General features: G+C 66.1%; 1 long non-coding RNA gene and 1 pseudogene across 1 annotated transcript; one reads left to right on the forward strand and one right to left on the reverse strand.

The window, feature by feature from the left end:
- The first annotated feature begins 275 nt into the window (after nt 1–275).
- Nucleotides 276–4,906, forward strand: LOC136375134 (procollagen C-endopeptidase enhancer 1-like; annotated as a pseudogene).
- Nucleotides 4,907–10,311: 5,405 nt separating this feature from the next.
- Nucleotides 10,312–10,844, reverse strand: LOC136375135 (uncharacterized). The gene is made up of 4 exons (XR_010746040.1): nt 10,780–10,844; nt 10,646–10,705; nt 10,502–10,554; nt 10,312–10,420 (listed from the first exon to the last, which is right to left on the reverse strand). It is a non-coding gene; the product is annotated as an uncharacterized lncRNA (long non-coding RNA).
- Between the last annotated feature and the right edge of the window lie 278 nt (nt 10,845–11,122).

An 11,122-nucleotide genomic window follows, 5' to 3' on the forward strand; every position in this document is an offset into this window, starting at 1 on the left:
GGCCCCCTCCCCATTCTGGTGCCTCCTCTCTGCTGGCCCCGCCCACTCCAGCCTGGCAGCTCCAGGCCACGCCTCCGTTACGCCTCTTGGGGCGGAGCCGAGCGGAGTCTCCGCCCACACTCCGAAGCAACCGCCCCTAACTATTTATGAATGCATTCTGGGCGTGGTGTTTGAGAAAGCCCCGCCCCCTCACGCAAGCCATTTGAAGTGGCGCCCTGAGTCCCGCCCCTTTTGGGCGTGTCGCTCCGTGGCCTCGCCCCTTCCCGTTGATGACCGCCCCCCTCCCTGCCCGTACCCCCGGTCCCCCCCGGCCCCGTTCGCCCCGTTCCGGCCCCGTTCGCCCCGGCCCGGCCGCCATGAGCCGCCTCGGGCCGCCGCCGCTGCCGCTGCTGCTGCTCGGGGCGCTGGGGGCTCTTGTCCCGGTCCCGGCCGCGGGGCAGGAGCCGGCCCCGAGCCCCCCGCCCCAGCGCCCGACCCAACGCCAGCAGGTAACGGCACCCCCGGTACCGGACGGGCCCCCCGGGACAGGACAGGGCAGGACACGGCGGCCCCGGGACGGGACCTCCCCCAGAACGTGGCACCCCGGGACTCCCCCGCGGACAGGGCTTGGCCCGAGGCGGGACATTCCCGGGACGGGACACCCTCGTCCCGGAGCCCCGCGCGGTCCCGGACACCCCCCGGGCACCGGGACGTTTTTGCTGCTCGGTGCAGAACCCCAGCCACGAGCTGGGAGCCCCCTCAGACACCCGGGATCGGCCCAAGACTCCCCGGAACCGGGACCCCGCACAGCCCGGGACCCCTCTCCGAGGATCTGGGATCCCCCGAGCTCCGGTTTCCCCCCCGTTCTGAGCCCCCCGTGTCCCCCAGGCCGGTGTTCCCGGTGTTCCCGTGCGGGGGGGACCATCGCGGGGAGTCGGGGTTCATCGCCAGCGAGGGCTTCCCGCGGCACTACCCCCCCGGCAGCAACTGCACCTGGACCATCACGGTACGGACCCCCCGGGACCCCCGTCACCTGCCCCCCAACCGCACCCTGCTCACCCCGATCCATCCAGGGACACCCCAACCCTCCCCACAATGCGGGCTTCCCCCTTGGCTGTCCCAGCTCTTCCCCTCCTTGTGTCCCCAGGTGTTCCCGTGTCCCGCAGGGGGCTGAGGGACAGGTGGTGACACTGCTCTGTGTCCCCCTGATGTGACTTCGTGCCGCCCCCCTCAGAAACCCAAGGGCCACGCGGTAATGTGCCGATGTCCCCGGTGTTCCTGCTGTCCCCTGATGCCCACCCCGGCCCTTCGCTGTCCCCACGGCCCCCTAGGTCCATGAAGACCGGGAGGTGTCACCCCAAAGTCCCCAAAGTCCCCGTCACCCCCCCCCCCCAGCTGCCCGAGGGTGACCCCGCGATGTCCCCCAGGTCCCCGAGGGCCAGGTGGCCACCCTGTCCTTTCGCATCTTCGACCTGGAGCCGGACCCCCTGTGCCGCTTCGACGCCCTCTCGGTGTTCGGGGGCCACGGCCCCGGGGCGCCGCTTTTGGGGCGCTTCTGCGGCACTTTCCGTCCTGGGGCTCTGCGGGCGCCCCAAAACCGGCTCCGGCTGCACATGGAGAGCGACGGCGGCACGGCCGGGAGGGGCTTCCTGGCCTGGTTCAGCGCCGGCAGCCCCCCAACCAACGGTGGGTGCCAGAGGGGCTGGCGGGGAGACCCCCCCAATAAAATAAAATAAAATAGAACAACGGGGAGGGAGCACCGCCGGCGGGGAGCAGGGACAATCCCACGGGGACACCCCAAAACCACCCAAAGACATCCCTGGTGACGTGGAGAACTCCAAAATCCTATAGAGACATCTCCAAAGTCTTGTGGAGACCCCAACATCCCACATAGACCCCCCCAAAACTCCCAGGAGAGCTCCAAAACCGCGTGGGCCGAGAGGCCGAAACCCCGTTCCAGGGGGTCCTGGGGGTCTTGGGGTGAGATGGGGAAAGAGAGAAAAGCTGAGAAGTTGGGAAAAGCGTGAGGAGAAAGCGCTGGGAATGAGAAGAAAGTGTGAATGGAAAAGGAGGGAAAGGTGTGAAACTGAAACCAGAGGGGAGAAACCCTGATGGGGAAATGGGTAAATGTGAGAAAATAAAATAAAATAAAATAAAATAAAAAGAGGGAAATGAAAGAAAAGTGTGAGGGAGAAATGGAAATGGGGGACAGAAAATGGGGGAAAGTGTAAGGAGTAAACAGGGAAAGGAGGGAAAGTGCAAGGGAATAAAGGAGGGGAAAGCTGAGGAGAAAAGGAGGGGAAAGTGTGAAGGGATATGGAGAAAAATAAGAGGAAAATAAAAAAATGAGGGCAAAAAAATCAAAATAAAAATTTTTTAAAATGGAGGGGAAAATGACTGAAAAGAAAGGAAAAGTTTGATGGAAAAGCCAGAGGGAAAAATGGGGCAAAGTGTCAGGAAAAAGTGAAGGAAAACTATGGCACAAAATGGAGGGAAAAGCTGAGTTGGAAAGGAGGACAGGGAGCACTGCCAGCGGAGAGCAGGAGCCCCTCAAACCCCCCCAAGACCCCCATGGACACCCCCAAATCCATACGGAGACCCCCCAAAGCCACATAGAACATCCCACCCCCCCAATCCACCATGGAGCCCCCCCAATCCCCACAGACACCCCAAAACCCCCATGGAGACCCCCAAAGCCCCCCGCAGGTCCCCCCCCAATCCAGCCCAACCCTTTTGCAGGGGCCCCCCAGGGACGGCGGCGTTCGGGGGTCTTTAATAAACCCCATTTTTTCGGGGAGTCCTGGCACTATTTTGACGGTGAGTACGACCCCCCCCCCCCAAAAAAAAATACAAAAAAACATTCCCGGGGGGGGGTCTTGCTCCCCAAATTCCATCTCCTCTCCCAGTCGCAGGGTGGTTTTGGAGGAGCCCCCCCCAAATCTCTCCCCCAGTTTGGGGGGGTCTCAGGGACAGAGGAGATGCCGGCGGTGTGGGAAATGGGGGGGGGGGGGGGCTGTGTCCGAACGCGTTTGTGCCCCCCAAAATGTGACCCCGCCCTGCCCAACCCGCCCCCAGAGCATCAGTTTTGTGGTGGCGGCTGGAGAAGGCCCAGGGGAGCCTCAACACCCCGAACTGGCCCGAGGAGAATTATCCCCCCGGGATCAGCTGCTCCTGGCACATCGTGGCCCCCCCCGACAAGGTTTGGGGGGTCCTGGGGGGATTTGGGGGGTTTGGGGGCGGCACCGGGGTCGTTCGGAGGTGTCAGAAGGATTTGGGGGAGTCGGAAGGGATTTGGGGGATTGGGGGGCTGGGGGGGGACAGGGCGGGTTTGGGGACACAGGAGGTATTTGGGTGGGGGGTCAGAAATTCCTTTGGGGGGGGGTCACAAGGGGATTTTGGGGGGTGGTTGAGGAGAGCCCGGGATGGCTCCGGAGAATTTGGGGAGGGGTCTGAAGGAGCCCGGGGCTTTCGGGGGGCTGCAGAGGGCTCCGGGGCCGGGGGTTTGAGCCCGGATTTGGGGCGGGGGGGGCTGCAGGTGGTGAGCTGCGGTCGGGAAGTTCGACGTGGAGCCCGACCCCCACTGTCGCTACGATTACGTGGCCGTCTTCGAGGGGGGGGCGCGGGACGACGCGCGGCGCCTCGGGCGCTTCTGCGGGGAGGAGACCCCCGGGTGAGCCCCCCCCACACCCCCAACCCCGTCTGAGCCCCCCAGAACTGTCCCGATCCCTCCCCAGCCCACCCCCATCCCTCTTAAATCCCAAAACCACCCTTAATCCCCCCTGACAGCAACCTGAGACCCCCGCGACCACCCCCCCGAAACCTACCTGGGACTCCCCGAAACCCCTCCCGACCCCTGCGGATTCTCCCCGTTCCCTCCAAACCATCCGGATCCCCCCTGCGAGCCTCCTGCTGACCCCCCAACCCCTCCCTGGACCCCCCCGAGCCCCTCGGTGTCCCCCAGGAAAGCCCCCCGTGACCCCCGTGTGCCCCCAGCCCCATCGTCTCCAGCTCCCCGGAGCTGCTGGTGCAGTTCGTGTCGGACCTGAGCGTCACCGCGACGGCTTCTCGGCCACTTACACCCTACGGGACCGGGGCAGCGCCGCCGAGACCCCCCCGGCAAAGCCCCGGGGGGGCGGGAAGGGGAAACCGCCCCCCAGCCCCAAAGCGGTGCCCCCACGGCCGCCCCGGGCCGGAGCCCCCCTGCCCGCAGCGCTGCCGCCGCGCCGGGGACCCTGCAGAGCAACTTCTGCAGCAGCGACTTCGGTGAGAAACCCCCTCCCCAAAAAAACCCGAGGGGGGAGACCCCGAAATGGGGCACGGGCGGTGGAGGATGGGGGGAAACTGTGACTGGGGTGGCCCCAAAAGGGGGGAGGGGAGGGGAAGGGGAGGTCGGTCCCCCCCGAACCCCCAACCACGGTGTCCGAGGTTTTGGGGAGCCTGACCCCCCATCCCTGCGCCTCCAGTGCTGACCGGGACGGTGAAATCGGTGTCTCGGGGCCCGCCGCAGGAGCCGGGCTGGGCCGTGGTCTCCGTCCTCAGCCTCTACAAGTCGGGGGGGGCCTGGGGGTCCCCAGCCCGCCAAAGGGGCCACGCTGCGGCTGCAGCTGCCCTGCCGCCTCTGCCCCGCGCTCAGAAAGGTGGGTGTGCCCATGGGGGTGCCTGGAGGGGTCTCTGCGCCCCCCCCCAGGTCCTGACACCCCCACCCCAAATCTCTTCCAGGCTCCAGCTACGTCCTGATGGGGCGGCTGGGGGCGGACGGCAGAGCGCTGCTGCCCCCCGACGCCTTCGTCGTGCCCTACCGCCCGCAGCAGCAGCAGGTTTTGGGGAATCTCAGCAAACGCCCGTGCCGGGGGACCCCCTGAGACCCCCCCAGAGCTCCCCCGGACGGCCCCGCCTTGGGGGGACGCCCCCCGCACATACGCAAATAAAGGGTTGCAGAGATGGAAGGTGTGAGCGGAGGTGCTGGGGGGACCCCGCCCTTGCTCCGCACTCGGGGGGGGGGGCACAGATCCGGCCCCCCAAAAATGGGACCCCCCGAGACCTCCCCTTTAAATGGTGCGGCTTCTTTAAGAGGGGCGAGGGGCGGGGTTAAAAAGGGGGCGGGGACAGAACAGCGGCGGGGCCCGTTTGGGGGCGCGGCTTCCTACAAGCAGGGGGCGTAGCTTAGCTCTGATTGGCTCTCTTTCTCATTCCCGGGCTGTCAATCATTGACGTGACTCTGATTGGTGGAGCTGCCACGCCCCCGTTTACTTGCCGGGCTCCTATAGTCCCGCCTTTGTGTCAATCACGATTGGTTGGTTACGCGTCAATCTCGGGTGCTGCTCCCGCCCCGTCGATTTCAATTGGACGATGCGCCAAAATTGTCGAGGCCGTTGCCAGGGAACGAGCCCCACCTTCTCGCTCGCGATTGGTGAAGATTGTGCTTTGGTCGTGATTGGCTGCAGTTGGGCAGCGCACCCCCTGACCGGCTGATGACGATTGGCCAATTGCCCCATCAATCAAAGGGCAAAGTTCCGCACTCCTCCGCGCCGTGCCCCCCACTCACCCCGTCCGATTCGCCGCCTCCCCGCGCCGCCCCTTGCTCTGATTGGCTGTCGCTCAGGCCCCGCCTGCGCGGCCGCGTCCGGAAGCGTCCGGGGCTCAGTCGGGCAGCGGGCGGCCGCGGCGAGCGGAGCTCCGGGCTCGCCATGGCGGCGGGGGCGGCGGGGGCTGTCACGGCTGAGCTGCCGCCGCCGCTGGGCCGCCTGCCCGGAGGAGCCGGCACTGAGCGCGCCCTGGAAGAAGCAGAAGCCTCCGGCACCCTCAGCCTGGCCGGCCGGCGGCTACGCGCCTTCCCGGCAGCGGCGGCGCGGCGCTGGGACCTCAGCGACACCACACAGGCGGTGAGGCCGCGGCCCCGGGGCAGGACCCCCGACCCTTCCCCACAGCCCGGGCTCACTCGGGGTGTTTCCCCGCGCCCAGGGGAAGCTGTGGGTGCCCCGCCTCCCTCGGCGCCTCCCGGAGCCCGAGGCCCGCGGGAGGTGCCGGAGGCGGGTGACGAGGGACGGGACGAGCCGGAGCGCCTGGTCCAGGCGGTCCGGCGGCTTCGGTTGTCCCCGTGGCAGCTGGGCGGCTCTGGGTCCACGGACGGGGCGGTTGGGATCCGTCAGCACCCCTGTCCCGGCGAATCTGCGTCCTTATCCCTGGGGTGTGGTCCCTTGTCGCTGTCATTCCCTGTCCCTGGAGATCTCTTGCCCCTGTCAGTCCCTCCGAGGATGTCCCGTGCCCGTGGGTCCCCGTCCCTGTCCCGCATGTCCCGTGGTGTCCCGCTCGTCCCTCCAAGACCTGTCCCGGAACCGTTTCGGGGAGGTCCGGAGGCCGCTTGCCGCCTGGTCTCGCTGGAGGGGCTCAGCCTGTACCACAACTGCCTGCGCAGCGTCCCGCCGGCCATCGCCAACCTGCAGGCCCTGGCGCACCTGGACCTCAGGTACGGCCCAGCCCCGAGAGGGCCGTTCGGGGACGGGAGCGGGCTTCCAGCAGCGCCCCGTGACCCCGCTGTGTCCCGCCGCAGCCGCAACCAGCTGAGCTCTCTGCCCGCCTGCCTCTGCCTGCTGCCCCTGCGCGTCCTCAACGCCAGCAACAACCGCCTGGCCCAGCTGCCCCCGAACCTGGGCTCCCTGCGAACGCTGCGGCAGCTGGTGAGCGCCGGGGGCCGGGCGGGAGCCCCGGGTCGGGCTGCGGCCCCGCTGAGCCCCGTTTTGCCCCGCAGGACGTCGGCTGTAACCGGCTGCGGCGCTGCCGCCGGGGCTGGGGCAGCTGCGGGCGCTGCGGGACCTCAACGTGCGGCGGAACCAGCTGACGGCGCTGCCCGAGGGTGGGTGAGGGACTTGGGGAGGTCCCGCCGCTTTGGGAGGGTCCCCGTCGATCCCGTGTGTCCGTGTTCCCCCCGCCAGAGCTCTCGGAGTTGCCCCTGGTCCGGCTGGATTTCTCCTGCAACCGAGTGTGTCGCGATTCCGCGCTGCTTCGGCGGCTCCGGCACCTCCAAATCCTGCTGGCAGACAACAATCCCCTCCAGTTCCCCCCGCCCAGGTGAGGGGGAGCCCGGGGGATCCCCTCGACCCCCCCCAAAATCTCCACCTGACCCCTTTGTACCTCCCCCAGATCTGCCTGAAGGGCAAAGTCCACATCTTCAAGTACCTGGAAGCCGAGGCTTGCTGCCCATCCTCCCCCGGCATGGTAAAGGGGGGCTCAGAGAGGGGGGTCCCCACTGCCCTGCCGGGGGTTTTGGGGGTCTCTCAGCGCCGTCTGCCCCCGCAGCCCCCCGGACGAGCCGTGTCCCCTCCGGCAGCGAGGGGGGCTGGACTCCGGCTTCCACAGCGTGGACAGCGGCAGCAAGCGCTGGTCGGGGAACGAGGTGGGATTTTGGGGGCATTTTGGGGGGCACAGGGGGGTCTGGGGTGTCCCCCAACCTGCCCCCCCAAACCGTGCACCCCCTTTGGCACCGTTTCAGTCCACGGACGAGTCCTCGGAGCCGTCCGGCAGCACAGGGAGACACGCAGTGGGGCAGGTGAGGGGAGTGGGACCCCCAAAACACCCCCGGGACCTCCTGTCACCTTCTGAGGATCCCTGTCACCCCCCTGCCCCTTGTCCCTACAGCTGGTGACAGTGACCCGGAGCAGCTGGAGGAGGAGCCCTCACCTGAGGTGATGTCACCCCCCAAACCCTCTCTGACCCCCTCAAGTTTTGGGGTTCTCTCCCCAAATCCTGGCCCCCCTTTATCCCCAGGAGCAGCAGAGCCAGACCCCGAGAGGTGACACCCCTGAGGCTATCAGGTGAGGGCCTTGGGGAGGTCTGGGGCTCAGGGAGGGATTGGGGGGGTTCTGATCCCCCTCTCTCCCTGCAGGGGGGTCCCCATCTCCCGGCGACGCCCCAAAAACCTGGAGGTGTGGATGGAGAGAGAGAGGGAGAGGAGTCGGACAGGGTACTGGGGCTTCGGGGTTGGGAATCGGGGCTGGGGGCAGACTGGGACAGGGTTTGGGGTGTTGGGGATGGGATCAGGAACGGGGACAAGGGACAGGCACTGGCTGCTCTCACCCCCCACAGGACCCACCCCCAGAGACCTCTGCAGATGACACCGACACCGGTGAGGACCTGGGTGACCCCGTTAGGCTCAGCCCTAATTAACACGGGCCTTAACTACCCCTTCCCCCAGGCTCAGCCCTAATTAACAGGAGAATTAATTGTACCCCTGCCTCCCCCAGGACCCCGATGGAGCCCCCGGCCCCCTCCCCAAGCCCAGCGCCTGCCTCAGCCCCTCCTGCTCCTCCTCCCGCAGTGCCACCAAGCCAGGTAGGACACGGCCCCCCCTGTGTCCCCTGCCCCGGTGCCCTCCAGGCCCTGAGCCCCCCATTTCTCCCCTCAGCCCCCCAGACCCGACCAGCAGCGGGAACTGATCGCTGAGATGCGACAGGTAACGACCCCCCCCCCTCCCCTTCCCCGTTGTTTGGGGGGTGTTGGGGTCTGCTCCCCCCTCACCACGTTTTTGGGGGGGTCCCTGCTGTGCCCCCCACCCTCACAGAGCCTGGAGGCGCTGCTGCAGCTGCAGCTCCCGGAGGAGTTGGGGGACTCGGAGCTGCTGGGCCGTGTGGCCGCCCGCCTGCGCCCCTGGGCTGTGAGTGAGACCCCCAAAACACCCCCCTGCACCCCAAAACACCTCCCTGAAACCTCCCCGCACCCACCAGAACCCCAAAACATCCCTCTGAACCCCTGACACAGCCCCCTGACCCTCCCAAAATCTCCCACCGCCCCTCATTCTGCACAAAATCCTCTTCAGAACTCCTCCGAGACCCTTCTCTCCTCCCAGGACCCCCCAAAACCCCAAATGCCTTTTAGGGCCCCTGAACCCCCCTGAACCCAAACTCTCGCCTGACCCCTTTCCTAAGCCCCCGACACCTTTGTCACCCCAAGAAGCACCCCTCAAACCCTCCCTGGTGCCTCTTTGCCCCCCAGAGCCCCCCAGGACCCGCCGGACGCCGCAGCCGCTCCCCTGCCGCCGCTCCGGCCTCCCGAGTACCGGTTCTGGGGGGAACCTTGATTTGGGGGGGGTCCCCGCGCTCTCCCCGCAGCTGACGTGGGGTTCCCCCCCCAGGTGAAGCCCCAGACCCCCGGCGCCCCCCCCCCGGGCTGCTCTTCGCCCTCTTCTACGGCCTCCTCATGGCGCTGCTCGTCGCCGCCCACCGCGTGCTCTTTGGCTGCTGAGGGACCCCCGAACCCCCGGGAGCCCCCCAAAACCTCGGGGGGAACCCCCCCGGCCCTGGGGGAACCCCCGGGGGTGAGGGTCCCGCCTCTGCACCTTTCCTTCCCCTCCCCTTCTTTCTTGTGCCTTAATGCTGGGGAAACTGAGGCAGGGAAAGGGGAGGGGCTGAACCCCTCTTGCCCCCTCGGGGCTGTGACTTTAATTATTCATACTGTAATTATTATGAGTTATTATTATGAGGTTTATTATTATAATGAGTTGTCACTATTATAATGGGTTGTTTATGATGAGGTGTTTACGGGACTGTGAGAATAGTAAGTTAATAATTACAGTTAATTGTAACTTAATTATGATGAAAGAATGTTAAAACACGGATGACCAAAATTTATTGTATTAATTATATTAAAAATACTATATTTAACTATTATATCGTTGTACTATAATTATTATAACAATGATTTTATTTCCAAGTATGGATATCCCACTCAAAATCATACTTGGTACATCCCTGTCCCTCCGTGACGACTCGGGGTCACCGGCCGGGACCAAAACCTTGGGCGGGGGAGGGGGGGTTCAGTCCTGCCCATCTCCTGCTGCCACTGCTCCGCTTTTTGTCCGTTTTCGCCCTTTCTGTGCCCAAAAGGGGATGCCCCCCGTCTCCGGCTGTGCGCTGCCCCATGGAGCCCCTCTAAAGCCGCCCCACTGACTGCCCCTTCCCCGGCAGGTCCCGGACGAGCCGAGCCCCGCGGGAGGGGCCGGGCCCGCCCCTTAACGCCCCGCCCCCCGCCGGAGGCCCCGCCCCCAGCGCGGGCCTGGCGCCATCTTTGTTGAGGGCGCAGCGCCATGGCCGTGCCCGCAGCCCTGAGGCCCCGGCCGCCATCTTGGCTGAGGGCGCGTACGGAGACTATGGGGTCGCCATTTATTGAGGGCAAAGCGGCCTCAGCCGCGGCCGCCATCTTTACTCCGGGCCCGGGGAACCGGAGCGGCGATCCCGGCGGGGAGCAGGAGGGAGGCACCGAGATCGAAGCCGTTTCTATCGAAATATATTAGATATCACGATAAATCTCTCGGAAAAAAATAAAACCTGGTCCCGGCGGAGCAGGAGGAGCTCGGCCGGGCCGAGCTCCCCGCGGGCAGCTGCGGTCATAGGAAGGGGTTGGTGGTCGGGTGTCTGACGCCGAACGGCGCCGTCGGGGCCGGGACCGTCTGGAGGGCACAGAGAGGGGGTCAGCAGCGGAGAAAGGGGCTCAGGAACGCCCCCTCTCACCGCCAATCTCCCCTCCTCACCACGAAGGGGTTGGTGGAAGCTTTGGCAACGCTGAACGCTCCGAAAGGCAACCCTGAAACGGGGGTCAAAAACGGGAGGTGTCAGCAGGGGCTGGGCGGAGCTTGCCCCAATTTTTATTAATATTTAACACCCCCAGCTCTTACCATCAGCCTGGAAGGGGCTGGGGAAGGCCCCAGGAACAGAGGGCGAGGTGAAAGAGGCACCTAAAAGGGGACAGGGAATTGGGACCCCCGGATCCCAGCCCGGCCGGGCACTGGGGGGTCAGGGGGTCACTCACCGGGGCCGTTGCTCTGGAAGGGGTTGGTGGAGGGTCTGGGGGCCACGGGGGCCGTGAAGGGGTTGGTGTAGGGGGAGGGGAACAGGTGTCACCCCTGGGCCCCCCCCTCACTTTTCAGGGTCCAAAGGGTGGGGTGATCACTGACTTACCCCCGTGGGGCAGCGCCGGGGGGTCCCGGAGGGTCCCGAAGGGCTGCAGGGGGGAGGGAGAGCTGTGAGGGTCCCGTCCTGCACTCCCGCAGGTGAGGGAGGAAGGGGAGGGGCAGTACCTGACAGATGCTCCGCCCCCTGTGGGCAGAACAGGGGTGGCCACGCCCTGTGCAGACACCTCCTGCAGGTGCAAG

This window comes from Sylvia atricapilla, unplaced genomic scaffold (genome assembly GCF_009819655.1).
Source record: "Sylvia atricapilla isolate bSylAtr1 unplaced genomic scaffold, bSylAtr1.pri scaffold_95_arrow_ctg1, whole genome shotgun sequence".
Lineage (NCBI taxonomy): Eukaryota > Metazoa > Chordata > Aves > Passeriformes > Sylviidae > Sylvia > Sylvia atricapilla.